At 46.5% G+C, this 25,841-nt stretch overlaps 1 pseudogene; it reads right to left on the bottom strand.

Moving 5' to 3' along the window:
• Positions 1–3,628: 3,628 nt before the first annotated feature.
• On the bottom strand, positions 3,629–23,901 carry LOC144947551 (E3 ubiquitin-protein ligase TRIM11-like; annotated as a pseudogene).
• Positions 23,902–25,841: the final 1,940 nt, after the last annotated feature.

The raw sequence follows: 25,841 nt of genomic DNA, 5'->3' as shown, positions 1-25,841 counted from the left end.
CTTGGTTCTTTCGGTAAAGTCACGTAGAATGGAAATAATAAAATAATAAAAAATTGAACATAATAAAATATCATATAAAACAATATAATAAAATATTATTTTATTATGTTTAATTTTTATTATTTTATTATTTCCATTCTACGTGTCTTTACCGAAAGAACCAAGAAGAAGATGCCTTTAGTCAATGAATGTTTGTGTGTGTGAATGTGGGAATAAATCGGAGGACCCGGAGAAAACCTGCGCCTGAAACGGTGCTACACTCCATGCCATACAGAAGGGACAGACGATTTTCGTCCACACTTTGCTGTACGGGGTTCTCCTGGCAGAGGCAACCTGGGTACGGCACCTCCTCGGCTCCCTCGGGAAGTGGGCTTCACAACATTCGAGGGGTCCCACCAACCCTCGCCTCCACAGTGCGGGATTACAGGCCACGTGCATAGCCACTACTGATATCACGATGTCAAACTGCCATCACCCAGCAACATAGAGACGAGGAAACTTACCCACCACATGAGCCCACACATCCCAGCACAGTAAACTGATGTTCAGATTTAATGTTTTTATTCATCACCACACAAACATTGACCCTTGACCCACAATAAAATGTGATTACAATTCACAGGTAACCCAGAACACAATCAAGTATATGTATATTTACGCGATCTAACCCAAGAAACCTTTATTATTGATAATATTGGTCGCGAAATCCTATGTGTTAAAGTCAATTTGTTTAACCAGGTGAGAACTCAAGAGACCAGGATGAGTCTCAGCTGCAAGAGTGATTTCTGTTGCTTTTGCTGCTTCTACTGCTGATGGTGATAATTCTGTTGCTGCTGAAAATGCTTATATTATTTTTGATGCTGTTAGTACTACTCCTGATGCTGACGATGATGATGCTAATGATGGAGCTACCGCTGCTGATGCTGTAGGTCCTACTGTTGTTACTAATTCTGCTGCAGATGACACTTCTGCTGATGCTGATCATGATCGAGTCGAGCTGAATTTGAGTTCAACGAGGTGAGAACTCAGGAGATCAGGATGAGTCTCATTGACAAGAGTGACCTGGGTCACAAAAATGAAAAAAGCAAAACAAGTCAAACCCATGCCAGCAATGAAGCAAATAGAAATCTCACCCACAGCCCAGAGCACAATGCGATTCGCGTTCACATAAGTACACAACTGGTACGGTATAATAAATGCGTCTCAAATCATCTACGTGTTGCTAGACACCCTGAGACTCGAGGTTGGGTTCACACCGGATTGGTGTCTCACGTTGATGAGGGGCCCGGCGGTGGCTCGGAGATGTTAACTCCCTCGCCTGGTATGAAGGAGGTCGTGGGTTGGATTACGACCCTGAAAGCTGCTGTATATTTGGAGTTTGCGTTGTCTCTATCCCTGTAATTACACACAGTGTCTCTGTGTTATTAATGCGTGTTGAAAAAAGTATTAGTCGTGGTGTAGTGTAAGGTAGATCTTCACTCTAGATATATATCAGGCTTTATTAACAGACTTCAAAGTCAAAAGAGAGTTCCAATTTTTGTCAGCAGAGGAAGGCGTTATCCCATGAATCGAATGTTGTGGCTGGAGGGCCAAAGATAATTAAATTGTTAAACAAAACAAACCTTTATTACGAAAAATAATGGTGGCAAAAGCCCTCTTACTAGGTTTAAAAATGGCTTCTCTCTGTCAATGCCCTGTAAAATAAAACTACTTGGGTGGGTCGAGTCCCTCGACCCCTGGTTAAAACAAAATGTTTTAGCCCAGTGACGCTCAGCACACACCACGAGTAGTCCCCTCCTAGTGATGCCATCCCATTCCCACCCCGGGTTTATCGCCCAACGAGCGAATGACCGCGAGGGGACGGTGCGCGTCACCCCGCAGCGTCACGTGACGCGTGTTCCCAGAACGCCCGCGGTGGAGCTCCGCCCTCTCGGCGTTGAGCGCCACGCGGCGCGCGGTGCGAGGGACGATAACGTCAGAGAGAAGCTTGGCTCCCCCAGCCCTTCCCCACCAGTGCGCTAACCACTGCACCACCGCTCCACCCCACACGACGCACATGGCTCTCTATACACTAAAGACAAAGATACCCCGTGTAGCCTTAACAGACTGTTGGGGCAAGTGCTGTTCGTATCGAGTAGTACCGATGAAGGCCGGTACTGTGACACAAAAGGGAGTGGGTAGGCAGTACCACGCCCAGAAATACACAAAGACACGCACATCTACAGTAACAAAGACACAAACACAATAACAAAGACACACAAAGACAAATACACGCACAGACACAGTAACAAAGACACAAACACAATAACAAAGACACACAAAGGCACGCACAGACACAGTAACAAAGACAAACACAATAACAAAGACACGCAAAGACACGCACAGACACAGTAACAAAGACAAACACAATAACAAAGACACGCAAAGACAAAGACACGAACAGACACAGTAACTAAGACAAACACAATAACAAAGACACACAAAGGCATACACACCAACCCACTTACTCGAAGACAAAGATCCCCCGTATAGCTTTCAAATACTGTTGCGTTAATTGCTGTTAGTGAGTTTCAACTATGAAGGCCATCCTGGGAGTGACCCGCCTTTGTATCCCCAGGGGTAATGTTTACTCATCGCACCAGGTAGTCATTTGAGGCTGAGTCGACCTAGGGGAGACCCAAGGCCGATTCATATAATCGCTATCAATGGTGTTGGTAAACCGGTCATGATCCTCCCCTAGGTCGACTCAGCCTCAAATGAGTTCCTGTTGCGGTGTGTAAACATCACCACTGGGGAGACAAAGGTGGTCAGGCGTGGTGCTGGCCACTCACCCCCTCGTGTACCGTTCTGGCCTTCATAGGTGCTCGCTAACAGCACTTGCCCCAACAGTCTGCTCGGGCTATACGGGGGATCTTTGTCTTTGTATATCTGTGTGTATCTGTGTGTTTGTATCTGTGTTTGTATGTGTCTGTGTGTGAGAGTGTGTCTGTGTGTATGTATGTATCTGTGTGTATGTACGTGTGTCTATCTGTTTGTATGTCTGTGTGTTTGTATGTGTGCGAGTGTGTTTGTCTATCTGTGTGTGTGTGTAGTCTTAACATACTGTTGGGGAAAGGGCTGTTAATAGCAAATAACAGAGCCTGTGAAGGCTCTGTTATTTGCTATTAAGAGAGTTCCTGGTATGGTGTGTAAACATCACCACTGGGGAGACAAAGGCGGCCGGGCGTGCTGTTGGCCACCCACCCCCTAGTGTGCTGTGCCGGCCTTCATAGGGGCCGTCCATAAATGACTTCACGCGATTTTTGACCCCCCCCCCCCCCTTCGTCACACGGCGTCACACAAAGTCAGACCCCCCCCCTCAAATATGACGTCACAAAGCTCTGCCCCCCCCCAAAAATAAAACATGCCTCAAATAGCTTTAAACTATTGTCATTGTAGTGCGTATTTAATGTGGCGCTGCACTCTGATGTTGTAGGAGAAAACATTTATAAAAAAAAGTCTATTTAATTAAGTAGAACGTGTTGTCGAAATTTATTTAAATTTGCGCATTTTGACGTGACGTCACATTTCTCAACCCCCCCCCCCCCCCATCGTCACAAATGTCTGACCCCCCCCCTACGTGCGTGACGTCATTTATGGACGGCCCCATAGGTGCTCGCTAACAGCACTTGCCCCAACAGCCTGTGAAGGCTACACGGGGGATCTGTGTCTTTGTGTACGCGAGTCTGTGCGTTGTGCCCGTTTCTCTACGCTGCTCACACTCCGTGGTCTCAGGACGCACGACTCAGATCCAGAATCCTCACTGAGCTACCATCAACACCCCACACACTCAGTGCGGGGTAGAGCGGTTGACTAAACGAGTGGTGGACGGAGTGCAGCAGCTCCATGGAGTCAGCGCGGTAAAACGACAGCAGCCCCGCCTCCCAGTGCAGGTGACACCCGACTCTCCGGGGAGGATCCCTCACCGGCACTGAGGTCACTACACCACCATGACGCACGTAGCAGCTGTTGCCACTTTTCCGAAAAACCCAGGATGAGTCGTTCTCTCCCAGCCTGCACTCTTTACCACGCCCTTTCCGTGCGATCGTCCCGTACGCGACTCCAACCTCACAGCCCCCCACCGCACCCCCCACGTCCACCTCCCAGTAGTGCTGACCCGACGAGAAGCTCACGGAGCACAGAGCTTGTGACCAGCCATCAAAGCGGTGTGGGTGATCAGGGCGACCCTGGGAGACAGCGGTCCACGTCACCGTCCTGAGGTCCGAGGAAATCTGGAGTTTGTTGTAGGCCGAGTTTGGGTCCACAGTCGGTGAGCGTCCGTCTGCAGTAACGATAATCAGAGTAGGCGTGTAACAACAGCACCACTATAACAACAGCACTCGTGCACTAACACGCACGTACACTGCAATAGAGCAATTCATAATGAGCATTGTTATACAACGTTGTAATGCGCAGCTGTCGGTGTGATGACATGTAACGGGCACTTTGTCAATCCACTGCTGGATGAGGGCCTCCCTACACCGTGGGGGTCACGGGGGATATTTGACCATACTTCACCACGCCGGTCACCGCGCGTTGGCGAAGTCAGGCGGCGCAGCTGGCGAGAGCACAGAAGTACAGTACAGCGGTGCGTTTGTCTGCCCCGCCATCTACATTTTTAAAGTCGAGCTTCAGTTCAATATTCACTGTGTAATAGATGTAAAACATGTGATGATACCATCAAAATGTGAACTGCTCTATATATTCTAATGCAAGGCTGAAAACTTAAAATATATTAATTGCTTGCAACATGTATTTATTAAAATGTTTTAATTGAAATAGAACGATCAAACATAGAGCAATTGTTACGTTTTTTCGGTAAAGTGACGTAGGTAAAATAATAACAATATAAAATAATAATAATAAAATAGTCATAAAATAGTAATTATAATAAAATAAACTACTATTGATATAATAGCGCCAAAATAATAATAAAATAATAAAATACTAATAAAATAATAGTAATAAAATAAAAAATACAATAATATTAAAATAAAATAATGAAAAATTAATATTGATAAAGTAATAATAAAATACTAATAACATATTTTTAATAATAAAATAATGATTGCTAAATTATTATAAAATAACATAGTATTAACTAATAATGGTAAAAAAATAATAAAATTTACTAATATTAATTAAATAAAATAATAATAATAATAAAATAAAGTGATACAGTAAATTTAGCTGTGACGGTCCCACGTGAAGACGGAGACTTGTGTTGCCTTCGAAACGTCGTGATTGAATTGAGTTATTTTCATTTATTATTATTTTATTATTATATTTTACCAACGTGACTTTACCGAAACAACCTAAGAGTATGAATCCTTGCAGTCACGAAAGCTTCCAATCTAGAATTAATTGTTAAGTTAAATAAATAAAGTTCTAATAATAAAAAATAAAATATTCCAATAAGAAAGTAATAGGACTTTTCAAAAATCGCAGCCTTTGCGATTTGCTAATCGCATTGTTTCTAATTGCGACTTCGATTTGAAATCGATTCATCGTTCAGCCCCACAGTGCGGTTAGTGCCCGTGGGAGGCAGTGAATCACAGCAGCAGCGGCGTGGATATCAACACCGCCGCAGCGTCTCTGTGTGTGTACAACAAACACAAACATCTCCCGTGTGTCACCTTTCACAGGCTGTAGGGGCAACAAGTGGTGTTGGTGAGCACCTGTGAAGGCCGGCACGGCACACGAGGTGGGTGTGATAGTGTAGTGATGTACACTCGTGTGTGTGTGTGTGATAGTGGAGTGATGTACACTCGTGTGTGTGTGATAGTGTAGTGATGCACACTCGTGTGTGTTAGTGTAGTGATGTACACTCGTGTGTGTGTGTGTGATAGTGTAGTGATGTACACTCGTGTGTTTGTGTGAGGGTAGTGATGTACACTCGTGTGTGTGTGTGATAGTGTAGTCATATACACTCGTGTGTGTGTGTGATAGTGTAGTGATGTACACTCGTGCGTGTGTGTGTATGATAGTGTAGTGATGTACGCTCGTGTGTTTGTGATAGTGTAGTGATGTACACTCGTGTGTGTGTGATAGTGTAGTGATGTACACTCGTGTGTGTGTGTGTGATAGTGTAGTGATGTACACTCGTGTGTGTGTGTGTGATAGTGTTGTGATGTATACTCGTGTATGTGTGATAGTTTAGTGACGTACACTCGTGTGTGTGTGAGATAGTGTAGTGATGTACACTCGTGTCTGTGTTAGTGTAGTGATGTACACTCGTGTGTGTGTGTGTGAGATAGTGTAGTGATGTACACTCGTGTGTGTGTGTGTGTGATAGTGTTGTGATGTATACTCGTGTATGTGTGATAGTTTAGTGATGTACACTCGTGTTTGTGTGTGATAGTGTAGTGATGTACACTCGTGTCTGTGTTAGTGTAGTGATGTACACTCGTGTGTGTGTGTGTGAGATAGTGTAGTGATGTACACTCGTGTGTGTGTGTGTGAGATAGTGTAGTGATGTACACTAGTGTGTGTGTGTGTGTGATAGTGTAGTGATGTACACTAGTGTGTGTGTGTGTGATAGTGTAGTGATGTACACTCGTGTGTGTGTGTGATAGTGGAGTGATGTACACTCGTGTGTGTGTGATAGTGTAGTGATGTACACTCGTGTGTGTTAGTGTAGTGATGTACACTCGTGTGTGTGCGTGTGTGATGGTGTAGTGATGTACACTCGTGTGTGTGTGTGATAGTGTAGTGATGTACACTCGTGTGTTTGTGTGAGGGTAGTGATGTACACTCGTGTGTGTGTGTGATAGTGTAGTGATGTACACTCGTGTGTGTGTGTGTGATGGTGTAGTGATGTACACTCGTGTGTGTGTGAGATAGTGTAGTGATGTACACTCGTGTGTTTGTGTGAGGGTAGTGATGTACACTCGTGTGTGTGTGTGTGTGATAGTGTAGTCATATACACTCGTGTGTGTGTGTGATAGTGTAGTGATGTACACTCGTGCGTGTTTGTGTATGATAGTGTAGTGATGTACGCTCGTGTGTTTGTGATAGTGTAGTGATGTACACTCGTGTGTGTGTGATAGTGTAGTGATGTACACTCGTGTGTGTGTGTGTGATAGTGTAGTGATGTACACTCATGTGTGTGTGAGATAGTGTAGTGATGTACACTCGTGTGTGTGTGTGTGATAGTGTAGTGATGTACACTCGCGTGTGTGTGTGATAGTGTAGTGATGTACACTGTGTGTGTGATAGTGTAGTGATGTACACTCGTGTGTGTGTGTGTGATAGTGTAGTGATGTACACTCGTGTGTGTGTGTGTGATAGTGTAGTGATGTACAGTCGTGTGTGTGTGTGATAGTGTAGTGATGTACACTCGTGTGTGTGTGTGTGTGATAGTGTAGTGATGTACACTCGTGTGTGTGTGATAGTGTAGTGATGTACACTCGTGTGTGTGTGTGTGTGATAGTGTAGCGATGCACATTGTGTGTATGTGATAGTGTAGCGATGTACACTGTGTGTGATAGTGTAGTGATGTACACTCGTATGTGTGTGATAGTGTAGTCATGTACACTTTGTGTGTGTGTGTGATAGTGTAGTGATGTACCCACGTGTGTGTGATAGTATAGTGATATACACTCGTGTGTGTGATAGTGTAGTGATGTACACTCGTGTGTGTGTGTGTGTGATAGTGTAGTGATGTATACTCGTGTGTGTGTGATTGTTTAGTGACGTACACTCGTGTGTGTGTGAGATAGTGTAGTGATGTACACGTGTGTTTGTGTGTGATAGTGTAGTGATGTACACTCGTGTCTGTGTTAGTGTAGTGATGTACACTCGTGTGTGTGTGATAGTGTAGTGATGTACACTCGTGTGTGTGTGATAGTTTAGTGATGTACACTCGTGTGTGTGTGTGAGATAGTGTAGTGATGTACACTCGTGTGTGTGTGATAGTTTAGTGATGTACACTCGTGTGCGTGTGTGTGATAGTGTAGTGATGTACACTCGTGTGTGTGTGATAGTTTAGTGATGTACACTCGTGTGTGTGTGTGAGATAGTGTAGTGATGTACACTCGTGTGTAAGTGTGATAGTGTAGTGATGTACACTCGTGTGTGTGTGTGATAGTGTAGTGATGTACACTCGTGTGTGTGTGTGAGATAGTGTAGTGATGTACACTCGTGTGTAAGTGTGATAGTGTAGTGATGTACACTCGTGTGTGTGTGTGATAGTGTAGTGATGTACACTAGTGTGTGTGTGTGTGATAGTGTAGTGATGTACACTCGTGTGTGTGTGATGGTGTAGTGATGTACACTAGTGTGTGTGTGTGTGATAGTGTAGTGATGTACACTAGTGTGTGTGTGTGCTAGTGTAGTGATGTACACTCGTGTGTGTGTGTGATGGTGTAGTGATGTACACTCGTGTGTGTGTGTGTGATGGTGTAGTGATGTACACTCGTGTGTGTGTGTGTGAGATAGTGTAGTGATGTACACTCGTGTGTAAGTGTGATAGTGTAGTGATGTACACTAGTGTGTGTGTGTGTGATAGTGTAGTGATGTACACTAGTGTGTGTGTGTGTGATAGTGTAGTGATGTACACTCGTGTGTGTGTGATGGTGTAGTGATGTACACTCGTGTGTGTGTGATAGTGTTGTGATGTACACTCGTGTGTGTGTGATGGTGTAGTGATTTACACTCGTGTGTGTGTGTGATAGTGTAGTGATGTACACTCGTGTGTGTGTGATAGTGTAGTGATGACTGTGGTGTTTAAATATCGCCACTAGGGAGACAAAGGCGGTCGGGCGTGGTGCTGGCCACCCACCCCTTCATTGGAGCTCGCTAACAGCACTTGCCCCAACAGTCTGTTAAGGCCATACGAGGGATATCTGTCTATATCAACGTATCACCATGGTGATACGTTTTCTTTTGTAACTAACTTGTTGTTGCCCGTGTAGTGATTTACACGGGCAACTCTGCTTATGCCTTGGCCTGGCTGTCTAATAACAGGACCCTGCGGGGTGGGCTGGTAGGAACGAATAACCAAAGAATATAAACATAATGTATTATTACACTTGTTTAGCCAGGAAAGCCCCACTGAGTCTAAAGGTTTTTGTAGGGTCCTGCCAAGTGTTTTCAGTAGTGGGCGATGTTGCTACACCGAATCGGACGATAGGAAGGGAGAGTGTGAGGCCTTGTTCTCGGCTTTAGGCCTAGCTGTAGGCGTTAGGCCGCTGTGAGTTAATTTTTAATTAAAATGTTTTAATTATTTATGTAAAAGCTTTAAATGTAAATGTTTCTATTGCAGTGGCGGCTCCTGCAAAATCTCTCAGGGGGGGCAAATGTCTGGATGATTGATAAGGTCCACCCATGCAATGAATAAATTAACAGCTTAAGCATGTAAAGGCAACTTCACTTCTTTAATATTAATGAAAAATAAAGTGACTCTTACAATACATCTTGTTTGTTTATATACTCACTATTAAAACAAACCACTCAAGTTTATTTTATTAAAGATTCCACTAGGTGGCGATAAATTATATTGTTGGATGAAACGTGCTTACGTATGATGACGTTAGCACGTATGATGACGTAAGCACGTTAGTGCATGCCCTCCCGGAAGCCATAGAGAAGGCATTGCAGCGCCCCCGTTCGAAAAAAAACATCTTTGAATGTAAGTCTATGGGGCCACTCGGGGCGATTCTCAGCCGTAGTGAAATCGCCCAAAAAGAGGCGGTACTCCACAGAACGTGACATGACGCTGATTGGACTATATCCAGAGGCTGACAGTGACAGCTAGCGTGACTCTGTGGTTGAATGACATTGGTGGTGCGTCGCCCAATCGCCCTAATGAAGAAACCGCCCCTGTTCTATTGAAAAACATGAGGGAATGTAACATTGTTAAACATAACTCCCTTTCACACACGCGGGGGTACGATACGAAGGGAGAGTTCGACGCCTAGTTCTAGGCTTTAGGCCTAGCTGTAGGCTTTAGGCCGCCGTGAGTTAATTTTAAATTTAAATGTTTTTATTATTTATGTAAAAGCTTTAAATTTGAATTTTTCTATTTAAAAGCATCAGGGAATGTAACATTGTTAAACATTAACTCCCTTGCACACACGCGGGGGTACAATACGAAGGGAGCCTTTGAGGCCTAGTTCTAGGCTTTAGGCCTAGCTGTAGGCTTTAGGGTGCTGTGAGTTTTTTTTATTTAATTTCAACGTTTTAATTAAAAGCTATCTCAGGGAATTATAAGGGAATGTTACACGTGTTTAGCCAGGAAAGCCTTATTAATGTAAATGTTTTAATTAAAAGCTATCTGAGGGAATTATAAGGGAATGTTACACTTGTTTAGCCAGGAAAGCCTCACAGAGTCTAAAGGTTTTTGTATGGTCATGCCAAGTGTTTTCAGTAGGGGGCGATGTTGCTACACGTAATCGGACATTGGACGGACGGACGGACGAAATAATCTATTGTAGGCTGGTCCACTTCGTTCCTACCAGTATAACCTAAAGTTGCCTTTGAATCTGAGAGCTTCAGGCTGTAACACTCAACCCTAAGAATCCTCAAGATGTCTGTATCTTGTTGCCTCATGCACTAATAATGAATGCTAAACATCTTAGCCATAGCGCGTGTGTGTCAGATTTGAAGCTTTCGTGACTGCAAGGAATCATCTTCTTCTTTATTTTACTTTCTACGTGACTTTACCGAAAAAACCTAAGAAGGTGTGTGTCAGACTCACACGCAGTATAGCAATAGCATCCTCACTCAATTATACACACGTGTAGTGTTAATAGAGCTCATGTAATAGTTGTTTGCACCCATTTGTGTATGTGCTATATTTTAATGTGTAGGTATATTGATATATGTTTTTTTAGTAATTTACCTTTTTGGCTAGGTAATGATTTAGATGGTCAACTAAGGTCAAGCCCTTGACTGGCTGTCTGATTAACCTCTGAATTGTAACACAGAATCGTCAACGTGCCTTTGTGTCTTGGAGCTTTAGGCATTAACACGAAACCCTATGCATCCTAAATGTGTGATTCTGGATATCGCATTTTTATCATTGAACCGTACAAATCCTACAGGCAGCCTTTGTGTCTGCAGTGGTGATGTTTACAAAATGTACTAGGTACTCGTTAAAGCTGAATGTACCTAGGAGGGCTCCAAAATTTGTTCTGAATCCACTCACCACTGATGTTAGCCATGGCTGTGAATAGCCTGTTGGTGACGATGTTTGTAGCTCAGTGCACAAACCATCCCATCTTCACTGGACATCCGTACTCACTCTCATCCATACACCTCCGATTAGCACGGTTGGTGTGAAAGAAGTTCAATGTAGATCTATACACTTTACAAAGACAAAGATGCCCCCGTATATACTCAACAAACTTTTGGGGCAAGTGCTGTTAGCAAGCACCTGTGAAGGCCTGCATGGCACACCAGGGCGTAAGTGGCCAGCCCCATGTCAGGCCGCCTTTGTCTTCCCAGTGGTGATGTTTACACACTGCACCAGGTACTCAATTGAGGCTGAGTCGACCTAGGGGAGGCCCAGGACCGGTTCAGATGATCCATCACTGGTGTTGGCCTTGAGCAGGAATAACACTCGGGACGCCAGGTTCATAGCGCAGCGCACTAACCACTGCACTACCGCTCCACAACATACTTGCACAAGCACAATTACACACGCAATAACACACACACACAGGTGGTAAGAGTCCGTGGAACTCACACATGAATGCCAGCAAGTTGACCACAGCTCCCTGCAGGGCGCTGATAGATGGGATATCTGTTTTGCTGGTAGATGAGGGTGGAGATCCCTTCTGAGCCTCTCTCCTGTAAGATCAGAACCAGCAGTGACTCACACAGCCCGTGTCTTACACAGCATCATCACACACAGCATCAACACTCACAGCATCATCATCACACGCAGCTCATCATCACACACAGCTTCATCACACATAGCATCATCATATGCAGCATCCCACACAACATCATCACACAGCATCATCACTGCCAGTGCCTTATACAGCATCATTACACACAGCGATATTACACTCGTCATCATCACGCAGCCCATGTCCCACACAAGGCGTCACCCCGTGTATACATCTGTGCGAGTTCATGTGTCCCTACCGGTTTGTCTCCTTCAGGTGAACCTGCAGGAGTCAGACACAGGACAGGGGACGCGAATCAGTTTACCTCCAGCCACATTAACCACACGGTGATTGGTAGAGGCGATGAGCTGAGCTGCACTCAGCCATTTGTGTATCCCAGTGTTGTTGGTTGTAATCAAGACAAAGCCGTGGACTCGTTTGGACTCGATGGTTCTCATCAGCAAGGTGTGGCCTCTCAAACCATTGCCACGGGCAATGAGGTGTACGTGGTACTCGACATCGAGTGGCAGTGATTGTGAACCAAAATTGGAAATAATTATCCACTGCGAGGGTGACTTACACCCAGAGCATTGCGTTATCTTTGTCTAGCATTTTTGGGACGATTTTCGGGCCCAAAAACCTCAGAAAAGCCCACCTTTGATACGATTTTTTGGCCCAAAAGTCGGTAATGTACATACTATAACGTACGTACATTGTGTCTTGATTAACTGAATAACCCAACTAATAATAGAGATCTATTGTCATTTATATGCATACATTAACTCACCTCTCCCACTCTGGGCTTTGCACCTGATTGGTTCACAGTGAAGACATCACATTTATTCCTCTAAGACCAAAACAGAAGAATTTCTCCACAATTTTGACGGTGACCTGATGAGGCTGGTTGTAATTACTGGCAAAACATCGTACTCCAATTGTAAATGTTTTTGGTTTACTCTACAACACTCCGGTGTGCTGAACTAGTAACGAAATTGGCATGTTATGTTTACGTGACAAATCTAATTGGTTGTGTCGGATGGTGGCGGGTTTAACGACATTTATATTTAAGCGATCTAACCCAAAAAAACATCTATGGAGGGTGAACACTTGTTGAAGCAGACAATCGTCGGATCGGTTTAAACTTTCCGAGACTGATAAAAAACGAATTCCTGTGGCTTTCCTGATGTTAAAAGCTCTTCTGTTTCAGTATTACTCTTGGTTGGTCGACATTTTGTTACATGAATAAACTAAATCTAGCGGTAAGTAAATAAAATCTGTCTCTTACAGGACCATGTGGTTAGATATTGTAGTGGCAACGTCTATATAAATTACCAGCCAATAATTAACTCGAGGAATTTATGTGTTAATAAAGTATTTATTATTTGGAAATATAGCAGTAATTAATATATGTTAACTGGAAATTCACGTTGGTGGACTTGTTCCACCTTTAATTTCAGATCGCATGGGCCATAGATTGTATTGACAATGCAAGTTGCGTTTATCTGTTCTTAGTGATACCTCGCATGTGTCACCTTGGTAAATGTACAGGCAGTTTTCGGCTTATGAACACCCGACTTACAAACCAGCTTCCATGAATTTAATATTTTTGTTACATTGACGTAAAATGTGAACTTAATCATGGAACAATGTTTTTTCAGCAGAGCAATCCTCCGCGAGATGTAATGAGTCAGCCTCGTGCTGGCAGTGAGTGTTTGTGCATGTGTGCGCCGGCGCTTGTATGTGCGTGCGTGTACAAATTAGTGTGGGGGGAGTGGTCGTGCAATGGTAAGCGCGCTGCGTTACCAACCCAGCGACACGAGTTCGATTCCCACTCACGACCAACACCAGTGACGATTATCTGAATGGGTCCTGGGCCTCCCCTAGGTCGACTCAGCTTCAACTGATTTACTTTTCAGTGTGTAAACATCACCACTGCGGAGGCAACAGTGGTCAATGGTGGTCAGGTGAGGTGATGCCCACTCACCCTCTTATGTGAGGTGCCACCTTCATAGTCTGTTGGAGTGTGTGCACGCGTGCCTTGTGTGTGTGTCTCTGTAGTGTCCGTGTGGGTGTCTATTTGCGTGTCTTTGTCTTTTGTGTGTGTGCTTTTGTGCCCCGTGTGTTTGTATTCAATTGTAATAACTCATTGCACCTCTTTCAACAAGAAAAAGAGGATCAGGACTCAAGGTAAGTGAAAATAACACGGATTTTTTTTTATATTTATGTTACTTTATCGACTGTATGGGCATTTAAAGAGTACATTGTTGTGTTCCGACTTATGAATGGTTGGACTTACGAACATGCCTGGGAACGAGTTGTGTTCGTAAGTCGAGTACTTCCCTGGCTCCGCAAGAGCTCTACCTGCAGGAACGTGAGCGAGTCCCTCTCCTCCTGCAGAGTGCGCAGGCGCGTGGCTGCTGCCTGGAGCTCGTTGATCTCGTGCTTGTAATGAGCGATGTTCTCTTCGATCTGGGACAGCAGCTCGCGCCCCTTCACGTCCACGCGGTCCAGAGCCGTCTTCTCGTCCTCATCCATCATCGCCCTCATGCGGTTGAACTCGCCTGTGATACGAGCCTTGGTCTGGACCATGCAATCCTGCAAGGGTGTGTGATGGATGCTATCAATTCATATTCCATGCTATAAATACCAAAGTCACGTTGTTTTCTGGCTACTCCACTAGTTTGCCCTACCACCACATTATGTCTCTGTACTCACATCTCATTGAACAGGTCGATAACTTTAAGTATATAGTTCCTTCACATTTATAATATGGTAAGTAAGATAAAAACGTTAAATTGGATTCCTCTGCGGAAATAATCACAACATTAAGTGAAACTATTCAATTGTAAATCGAAACATAATTTTCCATACGGTCCCATTATATGGCCTAAGATGCATTCCTAAAACAAATGTACTTACCAAAAACATACAAAAAACATTGTTCAATACAACTGAGATATTTTATGCACAAATATGGAGAAAATAACTGCTAATTACTTACTAAAATTACCTGTTATTAAAATTACCTCACATTACTGGAATGTCCATGCCTCTCAGCATAGGCTGGCCACTTTTCCCTCCCTCCATTGTTTAAAATCACTCTAGCTCAGGACTTCACACTTTCAGCTGCTGTACCTGGACCCAACCTTTTTGCTGTTATTTTTGCATTTCCGTTATGTGTTTTTATTCACTCGATCGAACAAAGACGGCTACTGCATCGCACGCTTTCAGGTGCACTTCTGCGGCCGTCTGGAACATTCTTCCTTCCAATATTAGTGTAAAAACAGCCATAAAGGGTTCACGTGGGGATTGGCTTGCCGGTCCTGCTTGTAGCCAATAAGGGTTGAGATAGGGACCATGGCCCGGGCGTGATCACGACAGGTCATCAGGAGTGATTGGCCTAGCCATTCGGGGCCCCAGCTAATGGGGAGCCGGATGAGGGGCGTGGTCCCGGGATTGACAGGGAACCATCGGGAATGGTCGAAGCTGTCCATCAATGATTGGCTGGGAGAACCACGTGACGAAGGTATTAAGAGCGAGTGAGAGGGAACGATCGGGAGCAGACTGAAACTAACGAGAGCAGGGTCACGCGCGGACGGGGGCTCTGGGTGCCACGTGCGTGACTCGCTTGAGCGAGTGACGGAGGCGCGAGAGGCTGCCCGGTGTGCGACGGCCCGTGCTCAGGCAAGGAACGAACGGTACGCGCGTCGATCGCATACTCGCATGCCTTGGTCAGTAGGAGACCTGGCGTGGCTCCACTGCCCCCAGGTCCCGGCGGGCACATCCCCTAAACTGCACAGGCCATGGCGGGGGCCGGTGACGCTCATAGAGGTTCGGAACTCTCAAAGTATCCGCGTTCAATACGGAAAACGTCGGTGGTATGTTCATTCCTCGCGACTTAAACCCTATGTTGACGCGCGTGTCGGTCTTTCATCCCCAATAGCTGACCTGCCGGGTTCTGCTGGGCCGACTACGCCGCTTGACACGCCCGTTGATCCCAGGGGGGACTGTGTTGTGCCTCCTGCAGATGAACAGGTTCTGAGGGCTGAGGAAGCCCCCGCTGCCCCCCCTCCAACGGGGCCCGCCCTGGACGTGACCAAGCACCAACAACCGACTTCTTCTTCGAGCCTGCCACCTCCTGTCCATCCGGAAGCGAAGCGACCTTGCGCTGGGAGCGGAGAGGGTCCCGCGTCGCGTACGCGGTCGAAATCTCTTCCGTTTCGTTAACGTTTGATCGGTTCGCTGATTCCCTGTCGTTACTGCGCTGCAGGGGCGCCCTAATGTATGTTGTGATTTTTTTTATTATGGGTGACTGTTTTAAATGTTGTTAGGCGTGGGAACGCCGGTTCACCCTCAAATTGTTAAACGCACCTTGGTGCCCTAATAACACATTGCAGAATTGGTTCTTCACCCTTTTCCCAGCCGAGACGGCTAAATTTTTTCACCGGGGGGGGGGGGTGATGTAATAACAGCCATAAAGGGTTCACGTGGGGATTGGCTTGCCGGTCCTGCTTGTAGCCAATAAGGGTTGAGATAGGGACCATGGCCCGGGCGTGATCACGACAGGTCATCAGGAGTGATTGGCCTAGCCATTCGGGGCCCCAGCTAATGGGGAGCCGGATGAGGGGCGTGGTCCCGGGATTGACAGGGAACCATCGGGAATGGTCGAAGCTGTCCATCAATGATTGGCTGGGAGAACCACGTGACGAAGGTATTAAGAGCGAGTGAGAGGGAACGATCGGGAGCAGACTGAAACTAACGAGAGCAGGGTCACGCACGGACGGGGGCTCTGGGTGCCACGTGCGCGGCGGAGACTGAGTGCGTAGTCTGTCCTCTCTCTGTTGTCTGCCAGCAACGGAGAGTGAGTGAGCAAAGTGTATCGTGGAGTGGAAATAAAAGGACTGATTCCGAAGCCGTCTCCAGAAGGATTATTACATTAGGAAGCCACTGGAGCTATGCATTTTTCATCATCTAGATTGAAAACTAATTTCTATAGAACTGCTTTTTGTGTTTAGTTGTCTGAACCCCGCACCTCTGATTAGCACGATTGGCATGCATGCAATTATGTTTACTTCACCTCGCACTCATCTGTTCTCTAACCATTAATGAACCCTTTTTTGGTACAATACGCCTTTTGTTTATTTTGTTAATATTGTTAATGTTTGTTTTTAATGTTTTCTTTCCTCCCGTAGCTCTTACGCATTTTTTTCAAATGTCCCTCCGCAGCTATCAACTCAATATTGTTTTTGTTCTATGCTGATGCATCAAGGATTTCCCTTGCAAATTAACTGGGTAACTGGAAAAATGAGATTTCTGTGTAACAATTAATATTCAGGGCCCTATCACTACGCATGACAGTAAGCATAGGATAGCTTCCTTTTCCTCGGACCAAACCTGGACATATTTCAGTCAGCCTATATTTATCAAAGCTGTGCAGTATATTGTAATAAACTTCAACACAATTCCACAAGATTTCGTTACAAATAAATTCCTGCCACCTGAACACAGATGCCAATGGCTGTGCTGTCCAAGTCAAACCTGGGTAGTTGTCAACTCTAAGTGGAAGTGTAATGATGGTGGAGTTGCATGGTGAGTGAGATGTGTATATTTGGGAAATATGTAGTGAGTCACTTCTGAGACACTATTTGATGAGGCAACAATTTTATTCTACACTATATCTTACACACTGTTCACATACGGGATAACTATTTACGGGTCAGAGCAGCCAACATGCTGTCTGACCCACGATGCCGGAGACGGAGACGGAGCACCTCGGGTTCTATTCCACCTGTAGACAGCCCCGATTCAGCCTCAGGGCTTCCCTTTTATGCCCCTTAGCGTGGCCTAGCTCCCCCCTCGGTCACGCCCCCTGCTGGAACCCTCTAGAAGGTCTTGGGCCATGCTCCCCGTGTCCCCTCGGTCACCTTTGCCCGACCTCCCTCACCAACGCACATCACGTGCTTCGCCAGCCAGCCGGGTTGCCATGTCCCCACATGCCCCCCACCGCCAGCAGCCAGCACCACGCCCCATAGTGGCATTACCTGCTGTGCTGACTGCTACACCCACAATTCCTCATTCTACTGTACCTCGCGCTATGCGCTGTAGTGATCCATTCTATTTCCTACACATATACTGAATAAATGCTGCTATATCTATGCACTCACAGAAGACTGTGGATGTTAGAAATATGTATTTTAGGGGGAGAGACAAATCTATAATGCAAAAAATATCATCCGTTTATATATTTTCTTAGTTATATTCTCCACAAAAAATAAAATTATTATGGTTGAGTTGTGTATTATTATTTGGCATCGAACTACGACCAATATCTTCACGAGAAGGTCCTTGCCTATAAACATAGGGAAGCACACCAGCATTGACTACAGAAAACCTGACTGATACTGAGACACTGGGTGTGGAAACCAGTCCAGAGCTTGCTTGTACTCATTCAATACTTTTGAAATGATGCACTCCCACGTCGTGGGGCTGATGGGATGTGTCAATTTCTCATGATTTTTATACAGAGGTAGATATTTGATGGGAACCTATTATCTGCTTATCTGTTTTTATTTCTAATATTTTTCACAACACGGAGATGTTGTGTACATTATCACCAGCTGACTTGATGCCCTCTTTTACAGTAGGATTTGCATGACATTGGATACTTGTAACCTTATCGTGGTGGTGGGGTTTGTGTGTTCCAATGACCCTCAGACCTATGTCGCCTGGAGTCTTGTGTTCCTGGTAGGTTGTCCCTTCGTGAACAGGTAAGGGGGGAGGTTCCAGACAAATAATGGTCCAAAAAACATCACTTTATGAGTGGTTAAAAAATACCAAAATCAGAGAACCTCACCCAGACAAGGTATACCAGGACAACCACATAGAGCCAGGCCTCGGTTGTGGTGTTCGCCGAGAAGAGCCTAGTGGGTGGGAGACCCACGTAACCCGGCTACGTGGAGCTGTCCTGTGGGCCTACCATCTTCAGGACGAAAGGTGAGGGGCGGGTGTGATGCTAGTGTTGCGTAGTGCATGACGACTCGGAGGCAGATTTCCTGGTAAGGGCTTACGCCGGTTTATTAAACACAAAGGGTAACGCTCCACACCAGAGATAGGTGTCCCTATACTCGGTCCTTCACTCAGACCTCAGGCTCTATCTGTCCCTAGCTCGGCTATCTCTAGGGCTTTCTCACTCGGGTTGGGACAGGGGCTCAACCAACACTGCCCGACCGAGGAGAGCAGCAATTCACGTAACCCTATCCGACTCTTGCAGACTTCTATGAGCCCTACCCCTGGCAGTATCTTCGGCTCTCCTACTCGTAGAACTCGGACGGGGGATTAGCCAACACTGTCCGGTCACGAGCAGGAGAGACCTCCTTCAGACCATCACCATCCCACAACGACCCCGCTTTCGTCACGGGGGGTCCCCCCTTAAGTATTCCCCATGACATGACGTCATCGCGCCTCACTGCGCTCATGGCGTCACGTCGCCACACTACTCCTCTACACTAGTATGGCCGGGAGAAGGATGGTCTCAGAAAGACTGGACCTTGGAAATGGGCGCTCGCTATTAGGACGTGGTATGTAATGTCACTAGGGGGGAGGGGGAGTCGGTGCTGGTGGAGGAGGTGGAAAGGTACCGTCTAGATGTAGTTGGTCTCACCTCCCCACACAGCATTGGCACTGGAAGCAAACTTCTCGATCGGGGGTGGTCGCTCTCCTATTCCAGAGAAACTTCTGGTACAAGGCCTCGGGTGGGAGTGGGGATACCCACAAGCACCCGGCTGGGTGCTGTTCAGTTCGAGTTTGTCCCAGTGGATGAGAGAGTCGCCTCAATGAGACCTGGCTCTCAGAAAGGACAACTCTGACTGTTGTCTGTGCATATGTACCAACAGCAATTGAGAGTATTCAGCCTTCTTGGAGATGATGGGTACAGTGCTCAATCGTGCCGCCTACCGACTCCATAGTCTTACTGGGCGATGTCAATGCTCACGTGGGAAAATATGGAGATACCTGGAGAGGCGTGATTAGGGGGAATGTCCCCCCTGATCTGAGCCCGAACGGTGAGATGTTACTGGGATTCTACAATAGTCACGGAATGTCAATAACAAACACCATGTTCGAACATGAGGATGCTGATGTGTACTTGGTATCAGCGCACCTTGGGCCGAAGGTCAATGATTAACTTTATAGTTGTATTATTGGACCTGAAGACATATTTTGTGGACATTCGGGTGAAGAAATGGGCAGAGCTGTCTACTGATCACCGCCTGGTGGTAAGTTAGATCCGATGCTTGGGGCACCGACCAGAAAGATGGGGAATGCCCAAACGAATAGTGCAGGTTTTCTGGAAACGTCTGGTGGAAGACCCAGTGCAGAAAGATTTCAACTTCCACTTCTGGGAAAACTACTCCTTCACTCCAGAGAAGGTGATGGACATTGCGTCTGAGTGGACGATGTTTATGACCTCGATTGTAGATGCGACTGTGAAAAGCTGTTGTTGGAAGGCAGTTAGTGCCTGTGAAAGTGGCAAACGTAGGTCCTGCTGGTGGGCACTAGTGGTGAGGGACGCTGTCAAGTTGAATAAAGAGACTTTTTCCGAGCTATGCTCAGAAAAAGGCCTCCCAACTCGATTGAGAGATACCAGCTTGCCAAGAGGGTGGCAGCGGTAGCAATAACTGAAGTGAAAGCCCGGACATGGGAGGCGCTTGGAGAGGCCATGGAGAGAGACTACTGGGCAGCCTCAAAGATCTTCTTGCAAACCATTAGACGCATTACGTCGACGGGACATGGCCCAGGCTGTTCTCACTAACATTGAACTCAACTAAGCAGATAGCCAAGAGGTGTAAGGAACATTTTGATGAGCTCCTCAATCTGGTGAACATGCCCTCCTCTCAGAAGGCAGCCATGGAAACAGCTGGGGGGGTGGGATCCATCACGGCTTCGGACGTCACTGCGGCGGTCAAAGGCCTTCATAGCAGCAAAGCTGCTGGGGTGGACGAGATTCACCCAGAGTTGTTGAAAGCGCTGGACAGTATAGGAGTGTTGTGGTTAACAGGCCTCTTCAATGTTGCATGGAAGGCAAACTGGAGTCGTGGTTCCCATTTTTAAAAAAGGGGCTAGAGGGTGTGCTCCAACTAAAGAGGTAAAGCCAATGTTTGAGTGCTGGAAAGGAGGCTCCGGCCAGTTGGTTGATCCTCAGGTTCAGGAGGAACAATACGGATTTCGTCAGGGTCGTGGAACAATGGACCAGCTCTTTTCCTTCTCACAGATATTTGAAGGGTCATGAAATTATGCTTCTCCAGTCTACCTTTGCTATATAAACTTGGAGAAAGCATATGACCGTGTTCCCTACAATGTCGTGTGGGTGGTGCTGTGGGAGTATGATGTACCAGAGCCGCTTTTGTGTGCTATCCAGTCCCTCTATTCCCAGAGTGAGAGCTGTGTCCAAATTCTTGGTGCCAAATCAAAGTTGTTCACACTGGGTGTTGGACTCCGCCCAGGGTGCGTCTTGTCTCCACTCCTGTTTGTGATATTCATGGACAGGATATCAAGGCACAGCCAAAATATGGAGAGTATTCAGTACGGGGGCATGGAGGTGCTTTTTGCAGATGACGTTATTCTCTTTTCCTCGTCAGTCTGTGATCTCCAGCGTGCAGTTGAACGGTCTGATGCCGAATGTGAAGCGTCTGTGATGAGGATCAACGCACCAAATCTAAGGTCATGGTTCACTCCTAGGAGATGGTGAAGTGTGCTCTCTAGGTGAGGAGGGAACAGCTGCCCTTACTAGAGGAGTTCAAGTACCTCGGGATTTCTTTCCCGAGTGATGGTAAGTGGGAGCGGGAGATCGGCCGGTGGATCAGTGCGGCTTTCCAAGTGTTGCAGGCACTGTGCCGTTCCCTGGTAGTGAAGTGGGACTTGAGTTCTTGAACAAAGCTCTTGCTTTAGAGGTCGATCTATGTTCCCACATTCACCTATTGTTATGAGCTTTGGGTAATGACTGAAAGGATGAGATCGCGGGTACAAGGGACCGAAATGAGGTTTCTCCGCAGGGTTGCTGGGCTCACTTTCCGTGTTTGGGTGAGAAGCTCGGTAATCCGGAAAAGCCTCAGAGTGAGCCCGCTGCTCCTCCAGATCGAGAGGAGCCAGTTGAGGTGGTTTGGGCACCTGGTAAGGATGTGACCCGGTAGACTGCCCCTGGAACTCTCCTGGGAATGTTTCACTGGTTGAAGACTCTGGGGCCGACCCAGGACACGCTGGCGGGACTATGTCACTCGGCTGGCCTAGGAATGCCTGGGAATTCCCCAGGAAGTGCTAGAGTCTGTCACCAGGGAAAGGGATGTCTAGATCGTCCTACTCAATATTCTGCTGCCGCGACCTTCACCAGGACAAGTGGATTGAGAAACGAATAAATGAAGAAACTCATGCATGCGACAATGCAAACAGGCTCAGAGCAATACCATTGAAGACATATCAAAAGTAGATGCAATCACGTGATTATCCTTGCCATGAAAATATACAACACTGAAAGAGTGATTCACTAATACATCACGATTCGTTCACATTCAATTAAAAATATTTTAAAGTCATTGACTCTACGTTGTGTTGTGTCTGCTTGACAGTTGGATGTGTGTCATGAGCGCTAAAGTGTTTTCCTGCATTCCCTACACGCTCTTGAAGTCGCATCTCTTGTGTTTATTGTAGCATTTAATCGACTATTTCCAGTCGCATTTTATCATGTTCACTCATTTAATGTATAGTTTCTAATTCAATACAGTTGTTGCTCCATACTGTGTTATTTTATCTCACCTATTGCAGGTCATTCGAGTTATCCTGCGAAATGTTTTGCAGTCTCACCAGATATGACCTTTTTTCCATAAACGTTGTATTTGTTTACATTTCAAGCACCCATAGCGATAATAATAATTCAAAATCCTGCACAGTTACTACACATTGATTCAAAAGTAACAAAGTTTACTTAAGTCTATGAAGTTGTCCTCACAGGGAGAGTCACAGACTCCAAGTAGGGTGGAGGTCACAGGGTAACAAAGTCCACGCGTCGTACCTGCACGTCCTTGCGAGTGGCCTTCATCTGTCCCACGGACACCTCCGCCTTCTTCCTCTTCTCCTCCACCGCTCGTGTCTCCTCTCCGACTCCACTCTGTACGAGACGAAGTCACCAGAGGAGACTCCACTTTCTGAGCGACTCCCTCTTAGCCCCACTACACACGGGGCCCTCAACAGTGATGGCCAGGAAGTCAGCCCAGACTGATTGAAAAAGTCTAAAAGGGCAAGGGACGGTGGAGAGAGAATCAACTCATGGTGATGTTCGTTGCATGAAATGTGTCTAATCCCAATGACACTGATTATTTACTTCCCATGTTGTTATGGCCAGTGACAGCTTTAATCAGCTCGAGTTGAGGTATAGTTTTTTTCTGTATCTGAGTAGCTCTCACTCCGTGAGGGCCTCACCTTACGTGTCTCGTGCTCATCCTTGAGCGTGATGACCCGATGTCCTATGTGGTCTCCTGCGATGGTGCAGTCCCTGCACACGAGGCTCTCGTCCTGCTTACAGAAGAACCTGTAAGGGTCTCCATGCTGCTGGCAGTTTCGCTCCTCCAGGTTGACAATAGGAGCCACCAGGACGTGGTCCATCAATCTCTGGTTGTTCAGGTGAGGTTTCAAGTGGGACTCACACAGGGACATTTCACACCTGAGGCAGGTCTTCACTGCACGAGTCTCCCCATCACCACAGCCATCACAGAAGACAACTGCAGCCATCCTCTCTCCAAACTCTGAGCTGCTCCACCAGGTTGGCGAGCGCCACGTTCCTCTTCAGCTGGGGTCGCTCAGGGAAGGCCGCTCGGCACTGCGGGCAGCTGAAGCTGCTCGCTGTCTCCCAGGCACCGTCCAGACACCGGAGGCAGAACGAGTGTCCGCAGCTCAGCGTGGAGGGGCAGTCAAACGTGCCCAGGCAGATGGGACAGCTCAGCTCACTGTCGACACAATCACTGGGAGACGCGCTCGCCATGGCCCATGGCTTCACTCGGACTCAGTCGCTCGCCGCGGCACACGGAGGAGCTATCGCTGCAGCAGCTCACACAGCGGAGACGAACAAGGAAATGAACTTGACTTCACCTGCAGTGAAGTTATAAATACCTCGAGACACGCCCTGGAATGTTCCACACGGTGGCTGGGCTCACCTGTGTAGACGTGGCGTTACAGTCACGCACTGTGAGCTAAAACTTATTTTTGTGTTTAGTTTGTTGTCCTTCCCCTGCACTTCCGATTAGCACGGTTGGCTACGTACGGTGTGGAAGAAATCCAACAAACATACATAGCTTTGACTGGTCTCAAGTGATATAATATTTGTACAAACAAAACCCAGCAGCAGCAGCCAGGGACACAGCGATAATGGTTTGTCCCACAGGCTGATTGACCGGCTAGGGTCAGGCTGTGTGCATTGCACAATGGAACCGCACCTTGTACAAACATTCTGATGTAAAGGTGAACTTGTTTTTTCCCATCTGTGTCTTTATCCATTTTTTTCTTGCAAGGCCTTTTTAAAGGTTCGCAGTCTGTAATCGTCTTCCACCTTTATCAACTAATATTTTAACTACTTGCTTCATGCGACCTCTGTTCATCTGTCAATATATATTTTAGTATTTTTATTCCAACCACACCGTTTTATTCTGGGTGGACGGTGGTTGTATGTATGTTGAACTTCTTTCACACCGTACGTAGTCAACCATGCTAATCGGAGGTGTGTGGGTGAGTGTGTGGGTGAGTGGTTGGGTGAGTGTGTATGTTGAAATTATTTCGCAGTGTACATAGCCACTCGTGCTAATCGAAGGTACGAGCGAGTGAGTGGGTGGTGGTGCAGATTGAGTGAGCGAGTGGAGTGGTTATTTGGTGAGAGGGGAAACAGATGGGCAGGGGGATGGTGTGAAGGGTGGGCGAGCGGGCGGTGTGGGAGGGCTGGAGGAAGGGGGGCTGGGAGGGCGTGCGGTTGAGTGGCTGGGTCCCTGGGTGGGTGGCCTCACGCATTACCACAGCGAACAGCCTCTGGCTAAACAAACATCGGCGTTCGTCTAAGCTCAATATCGGTATGACTATCACTGTACATTTTCCTAATATGCATAAAAAAATCTTGCTCATCGTTTAAAATCATCATCACGTAAACAAGTCTTCATCACCTATTATTGTCAAATGTTGACATTTTAAATCCTGGACTCGCTGAGTTTGGCAGATTCTATATAAAAAAATATGAATATAAATTTCACAAGGTAAGGTCCACTGAGCTACGTAGCTCTTTTTCCCAAAGGTGACCTGGCCACAAATGAAAGCCCAGCGAAGTGGCTTTTCCCGTGGACATTTTCACAGCCAAAAACTCAAAACGCGCGATGTGGATTCAAAATGTCGAGGGGAAAGCAGAGGGAGCAGAGAAAAATCCACAGGACCACGGCGAGAGAGACATGCAAACTCCAAATATACAGCAGCAGGCATCAGGGTCGGGATCAAACCCACGACCGCATGTATACCAGGCGAGGTAGTTAACATCTCCTAGCCACCGTGATGATGAGAGAGAGACATGCAGACTCCAAATATACAGCAGGCGTCGGGGTCGGGATCGAACCCACGACCTCTTGTGTACCAGGCGAGGTAGTTAACATCTCCTAGCCACCGTGATGATGATGAGAGAGAGACATGCAGACTCCAAATATACAGCAGGCATCAGGGTCGGGATCGAACCCACGACCTCTTGTGTACCAGGCGAGGTAGTTAACATCTCCTAGCCACCGTGATGATGATGAGAGAGAGACATGCAGACTACAAATATACAGTAGGCATCAGGGTCGGGATCGAACCCGCGACCTGCTGTATACCGGGCGAGGTAGTTAACATCTCAGATCCACTGCAGCTAGATGTAAAACAATAATCACAGAGCAGCCACGATGAACAAGCAAACAA

The sequence above is a fragment of the Lampetra fluviatilis genome, chromosome 45 (genome assembly GCF_964198595.1).
Source record: "Lampetra fluviatilis chromosome 45, kcLamFluv1.1, whole genome shotgun sequence".
Classification (NCBI taxonomy): domain Eukaryota; kingdom Metazoa; phylum Chordata; class Hyperoartia; order Petromyzontiformes; family Petromyzontidae; genus Lampetra; species Lampetra fluviatilis.
Note: the sequence above shows the minus strand (reverse complement) of the source record. Positions and strands in the feature narration are given on the sequence as shown.